The sequence below is a fragment of the Haemaphysalis longicornis genome, unplaced genomic scaffold (assembly GCF_048455015.1).
Source record: "Haemaphysalis longicornis isolate Haplotype H1 unplaced genomic scaffold, Haemaphysalis longicornis Haplotype H1 scaffold_5, whole genome shotgun sequence".
Lineage (NCBI taxonomy): Eukaryota > Metazoa > Arthropoda > Arachnida > Ixodida > Ixodidae > Haemaphysalis > Haemaphysalis longicornis.
In genome coordinates this window covers 217,394,666-217,407,753 of record NW_027526385.1, presented here as the reverse complement: position 1 = coordinate 217,407,753, position 13,088 = coordinate 217,394,666, and positions in this window count along the sequence as shown.

The following is a 13,088-nucleotide window of genomic DNA, read 5'->3' as shown; positions in this document are numbered from 1 at the left end:
TAAATGAAAACGCGTTTATTGGAGCAAACCTATGCTCCCCTAAAAACTAAAAAAATACACAGGCGGCGAAGCAGCAGTCAACAATGTGACATGTGTGGGCGAGCGTCGACGATCGGAATGCCTTTGCGCCTGCTCTGCAGGCTTTTAGTTTTCGGCGCGAGTGTTTCTGGAACAATAAATTTACATTCAGAACAATGTAGATGAGAGAAGATTACACCAGACGAAACAGTCTGCTTATCTGAATGAGATAGCCGTGGCGGAATAAAAATAAAGAGTAGAAGACGCGTTTCGCTTAACACAGATAACATAGCTGGGTGTGGCCGAGCAGTAGAAACAAACAATGAGTATTAAGGTTTCAAGCGAACTACGTAGATGAATTCGGGTCGCAGGCGTCGTCGTGATGTTCGGGAATCACCATCGGGGATCATCTCGTAGGTACGTTGGCCGACACGTCGTAGAATCTGGTAGGGTCCGAAATACCATCACAGAAGCTTCTCAGTGAGTCCGAATCATCGGATAGGAGTCCAAACCAAAATACGATCCTTGGGTGGAACTCGGCGTCTCGGCGTCGGAGGTTGTAGTGCCCCGCCTCCACGAGCTGCAGGTCCGTTCTACGAACTCGAATAAGCTGGCGTGCCTCTTCCGCACGCTAAAGGTATCCTTGGACGTCAGGGTAAAGGTCGTCGTACCCTACATGCCGAAGCATGGCGTCGAGCATCGTAGTCCGCCATCTTCCGTAGACAAGCTCGAACGGCGTCATCTGCGTAGGATCCTGAATAGCCGTGTTGTACGCAAACATGACATACGGGACGTCTTCCTCCCAAGTCTCATGTACAACGTCGACGTACATTGACGGCATATCTGCGGTTGTCTTGTTCAGACGTTGCGTTAGTCTGTTCCATTGGGGGTGGTACGCTGTAGCGTGATATTGCTGTAGCGTTTTGCTGTAGCATAATATTCCTTGCATCAGCTCCGCAGCAAAGGCCATTCCACGGTCTGTGATTAAGACTTCCTGGGCTCCATGTCCCCGCAAAACTTGGCCTATGAAGAATGTTGCGACTTCTTGTGCAGTCCCCCTCGGAAGAGCGGCGGTCTCTGCGTAGCGTGTCATGTAGTCTGTCGCCACCACAATCCACTTGTTCTCAGATCGGGACGTTGAGGACGGGCCCAGAGGGTCTATTCCAATCTGTTGGAAGGGCCTTGATGGGACTGCGATCGGCTGCAGACGTCCGCCGGGCCTCGTCGGGGGCGTTTTTTCTCGCTCGGAGTTACGGCAGCTCCGCACGTAGTGGGTGACATCGGATGTATATCGGGGTCAGTAGTATTTTGCCTTGTTTTTTAGCTTGTTTTTTCTCGCAAAGGGCTGCGGGGATGACAAGAACATTATTCGTTCACGTTCTGGGGCTGAAATTCTTCTTCACGAGAAAGGAGGTTTTCAGGCGAAATTCTGGAAAGTTGCGTTTGAAGGTCCTAGGCGCGGCGAAGTTGCAGACTTCGAGATAGTCGATTATGACGGGTAAGTTGGGGTCGGCCCACTGCTTGGTGGCTAGGTCGCCCTCTGTCACGACTCAGAAGAACACGCTGTCTTCATAAGAGTCTTGTGCTCGTCGGTCGACGGGAGTGCGGGACAGGCAGTGTGCGCCAGAGTGTTTCCTCCCAGATTTATAGACCACTGTAACTTCGAATTCTTGCAGGCGCAAGCACCACCGCCCAAGACGCCCTGAGGAGTCTTTCACATTGGCGAGCCAACACAGCCCATTGTGGTCTGTCACAACATTGAATGCTCTACCATACATGTATGGGCGAAATTTTGGAATCGCCATTATAATAGCGAGGCATTCTTTTTCAGACGCTGAGCAGTTTTTGTCCTCCTTCGACAGACCACGGCTGGAAAAGGCGATTTCTTTTTCGCAACAGCTTTGCTTTTGGACTACGGTGGCTCCCAAGCCTATACTACTGGTGTCCATGTGCATTTCCGTTTCGGCGTTTTTGTCGAAATGGGCTAGGACGGGCAGGCTTTGCAGGCGTTTTTGCAGCTCGCAGAATGATTTTTCTTGATCAGTTTCCCACATAAAAGGGGTGCTGTCTTTCGTCAAGCGTGTGGGGGGCTCTGCAATGCGTGCCAATTTTCAACGTCTTCGCCATGGCGGCCTTCTCGGATGAGAATTTGGTCACCGGTTTGGGGCGTTGTGGACAAGGCAACCAAAAACTTTTTGCTTTACTTCTCGTATCAGAAACCTCAGTTTCTTTTCTTCCATCATAACCGGGTCCGCACTACGAACTAGTCGCTTCATTGACTTAATGAAGATTACGACTCCTTCGATGGGGTGTTGCGTTTGAGTTTCCAGCAAAAGCGCACTCGTCTTATTCTCACCGCGGTCGTGAAGGTCTTAAGAAACTCGGTTTCGAGTTTCGTACTGTCGGTCGAGGTGCTCTCGTGGTTCTCCAACCCAGTACGTGCTGCATCCTCCAAGTAAAAGAAAACATGCCTGAAGGTTTCTTCATCGCCCCATCCGTTGAAGAGCCACCCATACTCGAGCTTCTCCAACCATTCCTCCAGATCTTCAGTGGAAGCTCCGCGGATTGTTGGCGGTTCCAGGGGCTCCTGCAGCACGATTGGCGACGTTGGTTCGTACAGCATGGTGGTGGTTGCAGCAGTCGTTGTCTTGGGTCTTTCTGGCAGGAGGCCGAACTCGGGCGGCAATAGTTGCAGTCAGAGGCTGGCTCAAGTTGGACTGGACTGGCGGATTCCAGAGGTCGTAGACAGCATAAATGGTGCCTACCCCCACCGCCACCAAATGTCACGAAGCCAGAGACGACGCAGTTGTCTTGAAGGAGAACACGTTTATTGGAGTCAACTTGTGCTCCCCTAACAACTCAGAAATACACAGGCGGCGAAGCAGCAGTCAATAAAGTGACGTGTGCGGGAGAGCGTCGACGATCGGAGTGCCGTGGCGTCACCTCTGCAGGCTTTTTCTTTCGGCGCAAGTGTTTTGGAACCCTCGATTAACATCCAGAACATTGTAGATCAGAGAAGAATATTTAAGACGAAACAGTCTGCTTATCTGAATGAGATCGCCCATGCAGCATAAATATAAAAATGGAAGACGCGCTTAGCTTGACACAGAAAACAGAGCCGGGTGTGGCTACGCTGTAAAAACAAACAATAAGTAAAAAATAAATACATGGTTCATGGCAATATTTCTGTTGCAAATACAAGAAGTGCGTCGGAATTGCGCATCTCGGAGGTAGGTTTTTATCTATATGCATGAGAGATGTGTCGTATGATACAGGGCGGAAATTCCTTGGTGTTATAAAGCTTATTCAAGAAGTTTTGGATCGTATCTAAAAGAAGACAGCAAGCTCTTACGCTTCCTGTCTAACTCTGTAAGAGAAGGGCGCAGAGACCAGTGGTCGATTTAAAGGAGTTCAGTCATGAAGGTATCATAAAAACTGATATACCAGGATGCTAAGCCAAATCTGAAATTTCAAAGCATAATGGAGATCTGTGTATGCTCGCTTGCGTTCTAATCTCCATTTGTTGCATTGTACTTACAGGCGTTCTACTGGACTAGTCTAGAAGGCACCAACGCCAATCAGGGCCTTGACGAAGCATAGTGTTTAGCATTCCGGGGGATGTTTTAGTGGCTGACCCATAGACCACGCTACTATAGTTCAAAAAACGAAACTATCAGGCTGATAAAAACACGTAAATGAAATGGTTTGTCAGCACCAAAAGAAATGCGGGTGAGAACCTTCAGCAGAGTCATTGTTTTTAGCATTTTTGTTTTAGTTGTTTTGTGTGTAGGATGAATGTGAGATAAAAACTTGTGTTCCTTTTTAACAGGAGTCGAGGCACCATTTATTTGAATGTCTGGATCCAGCCTTATGCCGCGCCTCTTGGAAAACAAAACTCAAGTACACTTTCTTGGAAAAAGTTAAACCGTGGCTATCTGCCCTTGCAGCTAGTTTGTTAACACCAAGCAGGACTTGGCGCTCGCAGCTAGACAGGCTACAAGACCTAAAGTATATTTGTACGTCGTCCGGACAGAATGAGCAGGAAATTGATAATGGCAATGCCTTTGTGAGTAAATTCATGTTTACAATAAACAAAGTGCAAATGAAAACTGCGCCTTGCGGCACGCCATTTTCCTGCACATGAACCCTAGAGAGTGCACTTCCAAGTCTTGCACGAAAGGTTCTTTCGGACATGTAGCTGGCAAGCGTGTTTGGCATCCTCCCCGACTATCCAAAGGACTTCAGGTCGCATAGGATGCCGTTCCACCACGCGCTACCATACGCTTTTTCTAGATCAAAGAATACCGTCCTACAATACTGCTTGTGGAGAAAAGCACCTTAATTAAACGACTCTAACGCAAACAGTTGATCGTTGGTAGATCGTCCCACCTTGGCCTGGCAGCTCTCGAAAAGACCGTTGTACTGTAAGAAGTACATGAGTCCCCTGTTTATCATTTCGAAGAGCGTGCACAGGCAGCTTGTCAGGGCGATCGGACGATACCGCGCGGGAGAGGAAGGCTCCTTCCCCTCCTTCAAAAAAGCCACTACAATGACCTCCCTCCAAGAACATGGAAAGCGCCTCGAAGGAAATATTTTATTGTATACGTGAATCAGATGAAGATGATGATAGTTGGATTTTTTCGGCGCAAGGCCAGGGGGGGGCAAAGAGTGACAAACAAAAGTATACAACAGAAAACAGGGGCTACTAAAGTGTGTGAGCAAGCATAAGAGGAAAATCAATTAAAAGCAATGGTGATGGTTGCTGTATAGGGCCAGTCTTGGTTGCGCATCACAGGATATGAGGTTTAAAAAGTTAACATCAGAAAAATATTTTAAAAACTCATTGAAAACAAACCATGGTATTGTCAGCCAAAAAAAAGCAAGGGTGTATCGGAATCTGTTGTTTGAATAGTTAATTGAAGTGTATGTGTCTTGTTGTGTCGCATGTGATTAAGACGTGAACTATAGGTCGGCCCTCCAACACCTGCTGTACACGGGTTTTGGAGAGCTAGTGAGCAGGTGTGAGTGTGTTACTATGTGTATGGCCTATCCGTAACCTAGCTAAGGTAACTTCAATGTGTCTGTTTTGCGAGTCACTAGTTCATGGTACATAATGTGGTTTTCTAATGTGTAACTTGTAACGTGCGCCTGTTCACTCCAGTCTGTTTGCCATGTGTTGCGTAGTTGGTGTCCAATGCGTGGCTTCATGTCTGTGTACGGCACTGTTATGTTCACAGTATTCAAGAGTGTAGCAGTAGTGGCTATTTCATCTGCGGTTTACTTCCCGGCTATTCCACAGTGACCAGGAACCCAACTCGTTATTTCAAGACTGGAGGCGTATGCCAACATAAGGGCTTAAACACATTATGATTATATAATTTTTTGAACGTTTTCTAGACAAAAGTCCACGTACAACACTACAAGAATCTGTAAACACTATGGACTTTGAAATTTGATGTTGAACAATGTGATGTAAAACAACTAAAATGCCGTGTGCTTCAGCCGGAAAATGTTGTTGTGGGAGTTCATACTTTTACACAGATTCAAGTTAGGACCACGTGCAGCACGAGGCACAGCCATAGCTATCATTGATGTATCACAGTAATACTCCGCGCAGCTATGCTTCTCCTACAGGAGCAGGAAACGCTGCATAGTGGCTACCCTTGGGTCCTGTATCGAATTGCAGAAAGGAGAAGTCACAACAAACAGCCAGGAGTTGCCACGGGGCAATAAAATCAGTGATGTCTGTATTGTGGAGGTGTGAGAATGACACTGCTAGGTCAGACGCTTCTGCTCTCACTCTGAGATTGAACTTCATGGAAATAGATGGACGGTTTAAAAAGAGCTGCTGTGAGGATGCATCATGAATGTTTAAGTTAAAAGGATGATTTGTAATAGACATGATTTAGAGGCATTCAATTCTTTGTATGTCCTCTGGTAATACAGGGATCATTTGCGACACTCTGCATAGAGGCTTTCAACGGGGCTAGTACAAAAGGCCCCAAAGGCAAGACGAAGTCCCAAATGCAGCACCGGGTCAAGCAGTACTGGCGCCGTTTTCGTCGCCGACCCACACACAACACTCCCATATTCAAAGCGACATCCTACCACTGCGGTATAAAGGCGCAGGAGGAGCTGCTTGTCAGCACCGTATGATTGGTGTGCCAGGACATTCAGAATGTCCTTTGTTTTTAGACATTTCTGTTCTACCTGCCTCAGGTGAGGGATAAATATGAGTTTACTATTGAATACTAAGCTCAAAAACTTCTGTTCCCCTCTGAAAGGAATCACTACGCTATTACAACATATATCGGATCCGCTTGTGTACCGCGCTTCTGGGAGAACACAAAACAAGTACTTCATACAGGGTTCAGTTTAAAACCTTTTCTGTCCGCCAAGCCAGCCAGTTTGTTCACCCCAAGCTGGGCTTCGCGTTCACAATTTGAGAAGTTACAAGACTTGAAAGATATTTGGACATAATTTACATATACAGAACAGGAAATAGTGGGTGGCAATGCCTTCTGCAGCGAGTTCATCATAACAATGAATAGTGTACAGCTCTAGGCACCGCCTTAAGGAACGCCATTTTCCTACACATATACATTTGAAAGTGTACTTCCAACCATCACTCGAAAGGTCCTTTCAGACATGTAGCTAGCTAGGGTGATCGGCAGGTTGCCTGAAACGCCAAAATTACTTGAAGTCAATGAAGATGCCGTACCATCATGTGGTCTCATAGGCCTTTTTTTATATCGAAGAAGACTAATGCGAAACTGATTATGGATGAAGGAATCTTTTACATACGATTCCAACGCAAGCAGATGATCCTTGGTGGATCTGCCCACCCTGAAGCCAGCCTGGCAGCGGTCGAGAAGACCATTGCAGTCTAAGATGTACATGAGTTTCCTATTGATCATCTTCTCTAGAAGTTTACACAAGCAGCTTGTGAGCGCGATGGGACGATAAGTTGCGCGAGAGGAAGGGTCCTTCCCCGCATTCAGGAAGGCCACTACGATGGCCTCCCTCCTAGACCCTGGAAGGCGCCCCAACAGAAATATTTTGTTGTAGAGGTGAAAAGGGTTTCAAGTGTCTCCATGTGAGTGTTGTATCATAGTTATGTTGAAAAGCAGGAGGCAGACGCGTAAAACTAGCACCGGTTTATTAAGACTTTCGAGCGGACGATTCGGCCGAGGAAGAAGCTAGCGCGAGTCTCGCCCCTCGTGAGGCAGTCGCTTGTCCCTTCTTCCTTCTCGTCGTCTTCTTATCGTCTCAAACATCGCTTTTTGTAACAGGCTCCGGGCCGGCCAAATAAAATAAATCAGGTTGGTTTAGCTTCTTCAATCTTCAATGCTTGGAGTGTATGGATCTGAAGCCTCAAGACGATAAAGGAGTTGAATTGGTCGACGCAAAGTGGTTCCGGCCGATGTACGCACTTCACAGGAACGAACCTTTCCGTCTCTACCTTGGAAACCCTGAGTCACTCGACCCAACTTCCACATTTGGCGGGGCGCGTTCCTCTCTCCAATAAGGACAACGTCTCCGAGACGTATAGAATACGTAACTGTCCTTGGACTCATGTGCGCGGAGCGTAGTTCATGCAGGTACTCGCGTCGCCATCTGGTCCAGAGTCTTTCGAGTAGTTGCTCTCGGTGTTTCCATCTCCCACGAAGTTTCTCGGCAGAAGTTTAAGGGGCTGAATGGGGGCACAAACTTTCTTGGGGCAACATTGTTAGATGCTGCCCAATGAGGAAGTGGCCTGGAGTTAGCGGATTAGGTTCGTAGGGTTCTGAATAGACGTACGTGATGGGCCTTGAATTCATTATTGCTTCTACTTGAGTTAGAATGGCTGCAAGTTCCTCGAAATTCAGGCTGTTCTTTCCGATTGTTTTCTTTAGGGTTGTCTTGATTGTCCGAATTAATCGTTCCCAAAACCCTCCCCACCAGGGGGCTTGTTCAACAATAAATTTCCAGTGGATGCAGTTTTCCGAAAAATATCCCTGAATTTCATCTCCTTTCACGAGAGCCCATACCCGCTTAATGTCTTTAGAAGCACTTTTAAAAGTCTTCCCATTGTCGGAATATATGATCCTGCAGAGGCCTCGCCGAGCAACAAATCGCCGGAACGCGAGGAGGAACTGTTGCGCTGACAAGTTACAAGTTCAAGATGAACAGCTCGGACGACTGCGCAGGTAAAAACCAGTATATAGGATTTCTCCATCATTCCGTTCCGCTTGTGCAGTAGAGGTCCGGCAAAGTCTATGCCCGTTACCTCAAAAGGGGGAGATGGCACAGTTCTGTTGGCTGGCAGGGGCGCAAGTGGCTCGCAATAAGGCTTGGCAGAGTATCGTCGGCAGCCTGTACATTCGTGAATGACCTTCTTCACTACTTGCCTGGCCCTGATGATCCAAAAAACTTCTCGCAGTTCGGCAAGCACAAGGCTGACACCCGCGTGTAAAAGCCTGCGGCGTCCCTTGATTACCAAGAGTCTTGTGAATGGGTCTGTAGCAGGTAGCAAGACTGGGTGCTTAGAGCTTTCTCTTAGATTACTGAACTGAAGTCGCCCCCCTACCCTCAGTATTCCTTCCTCGTCGAAATAGGGGTCGAAGCGTTTTAGCGACGAAGTCATTACAGTGACAGTTGATCCAAATGCGTCTTGTTGAGTCTGCCGGGTCCAATACAATTCAGCTGCTTGTGTCTCACTCGTTTGGAGGTTTCCAGCACGTTTACTCATAGGGTTCTTGCAGTTATCAATGAACCTCTTCAGCCAAGCGGTTACTCGTACGAGACGGTTGTATGAGCTGTATGATTTGATATCTGTAACCGCACACAGGAGAATTAGGTTGGTTGAAGGCAACGTACTTTCTTCGCCTGTGCTGTCGATATCTTCGTAGTGGTCGAAATCCGGGATGTCGTTGATGTCGGGTACCGCTGACGCAAGAAAGTGCGGTCCATTCCACCAAAGTGAGCTTTCTAAAAGTTGTTGTGCAGTGATTCCCCTGGAGAGTAAATCCGCTGGATTTTGCTCCCCAGGAGAATGTTTCCAGGCGTTGACGTCTGTCAGCGACTGTATTTCGGCGACTCTATTTGCGACAAAGGGTTTCCATTTCTTCGTTGAGTTTTTTATCCAATGGAGCGCAATCGTAGAGTCAGTCCAGATGACGGTGTCTATGCCTTCTATGTCCAAAGCCTGTTTAAGTGACTTTGCAAGTCTAGCTGCTACAAGGGCTCCCATCAGTTCTAAGCGCGGCAAGGTCAACTTCCGCAATGGTGCCACTCTTGACTTGGCGAGGAGCACCTGGACAGTTTTTGGCCTCGTTCCTCCTTGAGCTTTCAAATACAGCACTGCTCCGTAAGCTACCGGACTTGCATCGCTGAATGCATGAATCGCTGTGTTGACACGCCTGTCATCCGGGGAACAACCGAAGTATCTTGGGAACGAAAACTTTGCAATATCTTTTAGTCCCTCCGTCCAGACTATCCAATCTTTAAGCAAGCACTCAGGTATAGGCTCGTCACAGGAGTACTTCTGCATCCATAACTTCTGTATTAGTAGCTTAGTTGGGAGTACGAAAGGGGCTAGAAGACCAAAAGGGTCATATATCTGGGAGGCGAAGCTTAGGATTTCTCTTTTGGTTCTTTTGGGTTTTTCCTGTTGGTTGAGCATGTGCTGTAGGGGTGGTTTTAGAGTGTCCGCCCTGGTGTTCCAGACCAGACCAAGGATCTTCTTTTCTTCACCTGCGTCGAACTTGAGGGGATCACTCTCGCTGTAACTATCTCGCAAACGTCTGCTGTTGGTAGTCCATTTCGTCAAGCGCATTCCCGCGTCTTGTAAAATGTGGAAGCAATCGTTCACAAGTGTCCTTGCCTCCTCGTAATTGCTGGCTCCGATTACGAGGTCATCAACGTAAAAGTGATCCTTCAAACGAGGAGCGATCTTCGGGTACTGATTTTCCACCTGACGAAAATGGTGTCGTAGTGTTGCTGCGAGAAGAAAGGGACTACTCGACGCACCGAAGGGAACTCCGGTCATTCTGTACTCCTCTATGTTTGACGAGTTTTCTTCATACCAGAGGAAGCGGAATGCATCGCGATCTCTCTTCACCAAGGAAACCTGTAGAAAAGCTTTCTCTATATCTGCAGTAATTCCCGTTCGATAGCTGCGGAATATAAGGAGTAAGTGAAGAATATTCGGATTCAAGTTAGGTCCCACCCACAAAACGTCGTGTAGAGACGGACATCCAGGAGCGTGAGAAGACGCATCCAAGACAATGCGCACCTTGGTTGTCTCTCTTTCTCGTTTTACCACAGCACGGTGGGGCATAGAGTACACAGGTCCTTGGATGGTGTCCGAGGTGACTTTCTCAGCAAAGTTATTGTGAAAGTAACTTAGAATGGTCATGTCGTATTCGTTTTGAAACTCTGGTTCTCGTCTTATCTTGCGCTGAAAAGTCTCAAGCCTTCGACACGCCACATCTCTGTTATCTCTGAGCTCATGACGATTCGGGCGCCATGGCAATTCGACATGGTAGCGCCCACTGCGCTTAAAAGTTGTTTCAGCGAAGGCCTTTAAGATGTCGTGGTCGTCTTCGGAAAGCTCTGCCTTATCACTTAGTCCGAGGTGCTCAAGTTCCCAAAACGCCTTCATCTGCTCGGATATACACTCTTCACTTGCCACGTGAAAACTGATAACCTCTTGTGAACCGATGATCGGCGGAGTAACTGTAGCATCTCCATGTACCGTCCACCCGAAGACTGTTTTCACCGCAGTGAGATTTCCGTTGAGGCGTCGAATGTCCCCTGTCACCAGTTTCCAATAAAAGTCCGCTCCGATAAGCAGGCTGATGCCTGGTTCTGTCAGGGTTTCAAAGCAGGACAAGTCGGCGAAGGGCATTGCGTTGGCATCGAGTTCCTGAAGAATTGATTGTTCTGTCAACCGAGACAAGTCATTACATATCTCGGGAACTTCGATGGCATCTATCTCAAACCCGTGGTTGTCGTACTGACTGTATAGGGTAAGCTGTACTCTTTTGTACCGCTTGCGATGAAACGATGAGTTCCCAAAGCCAGAAATCGTCATCCGCTCCTCGGCGAGTTCCTTTGGTCGCAATTTCTTAGACAGCGTTTCCGTTATGAAGCTACGCTGACTACCCCCGTCCAGCAGCAGTCTCACCAGATGTTTGGTAGCTGTTCCCTTGTCCCACACCCGTGCCGTTTGGAGAAGGACAGTTCTCTGAAGAGTCACGGACTCAGTCGCCGAACTCGACACCGTCGTTGGTCTTTCCGGTTGTCGGCGTCTCCAGTTTGGGTCGCACAAGGGAGTGATGTGGCGCCCCTGGCAATTGCGACATGAGAGTCTCCTCGCATTCTTGCATTCGTTGGCACGGTGAAGGGGCCTCGCGCATAGAAAGCAGCCTCCTTGTTTTTGCAACTTCGCTTTCTTTTCCTCTAACGTTAGTTGAGCTGCACAGTCCTATGTGATGTGGTCGTTAGAATCACAGAAAACACAGCCGTTGCGGGAAGACCGTACAGTAAGCATAGAAGCAGAACCTTGAAAATGGTCCTTGACTTGCCTACGGACTGGCTGTGTCTTAATTGGCGGGTCTATTGGTGATCCAGTCATGACCAAGGTGGTCTCACGACTCCGTACTTCAAGGTGCAACAGATCCAGTAGCGCTGATACTTCATCAGGCCGTTCACCTCCCGTTCCTCGTGCTGACGTCTCTTTTAAAGTCAGTTGATTGAATTTCAGTACGAGCTCACGGGGCAACGTCTGCAGTAGCGAAGTCTTCAACATTACTCCGTAGGCCGCGACATCCACACCGAGATTCTTCAATGATCTCACGTGGGTATGTATCTGTTCATAGAGCGTCTGAAGGCCGTTCAGGTCGTCGCAGGAGGTCACTCTAGGCAGGTTCAGCAATTTGCTCATGTGCTAGTTTATTATCAGTGTTTTATCTCCATAACGCTGCTGCAGCAATTCGATGGCTGTAAGGTAGCTCTCATTGGTTGTTGATAAGCCGCTTATCATGCCTTCCGCTTTTCCCTTAAGGTAGCTGCGCAGGTACTTAAATTTGTCCACATTGTCTAGCGATGGATTTTTATGTATTGTAGATTCAAATTGGTCCCAAAATTCTGGCCAGCGAATAAATTCTCCATCGAAGGGCTGTATGTCGAGCTTCGGCAGTCGAACCTGGACTCTTTCGCGGGATGGAGTGACCTCCTGACCTGTAGTAATCGCCGAAGGGCACGTGGCCGCAAGTTTTCTCTCCGAGCGATAGATCATGCGATCGATTGAGTCCTGGTAATGCTCTGCTGTGGCAAATTCCTCGTCTAGCTCCTCATCTGGTACATGCTGCTCTATCTCTTTGTCCAGGTCGGCTAATATAGTCATCTTCTGTTTGAGTATGTTGAGGTGTTCATTCAGCTCACCGATAGGTAGTGGGTTACCATCCAGCAGTGATTTCATCTCGTTAATGATCCTTGTCGTTGATGCGCGGTGCGTCCCACGTTTCCGTTTCAAACGGTCTATGGCGAGGCCCGGTACGTTGATGTTGCTCTGTCGAAGCTGATTCGATGCGCCTCTCGAGGCCGGGGTGTCCTTTTCAATAGTCTTGCCTCATCGTTAGGGGTCTTCAACTGTGTAAACCTTGCATCCTGGTCACGGCACCATTTTGTTAAAGAACCGAGGCGAGGACCGCGGGACGTGAGCGATTCTTTTTAATGGCGGATGGAACTGTACAATGATAGTGATAGTAGGAGGCAGCTGCTAATGGCCACCTCTTCCTCCTTTCGGACTTTTCCAACATCCTCCCGGCCACGCGATAAATGGCGGAGGAGAATGGGCATGACGTGAAGGATTGCAGTTTTCAACGGTCATCAAGCAAGCACTCGTCTTTCAACACAACACTTTCGTCTAAGGTCCCGTGATCAGTTCAATGTGCTCAAAATCCTTGTCATGAACGTCGTAGCCGCCCTGTGTTGGTCTAGTCTATACTTTCGTTTCCATCGATGCTTGGTGCGTTTGTGATACCTGCGCCTTGCAGAATCTGAGCAGGGTAATCGAGTCGATT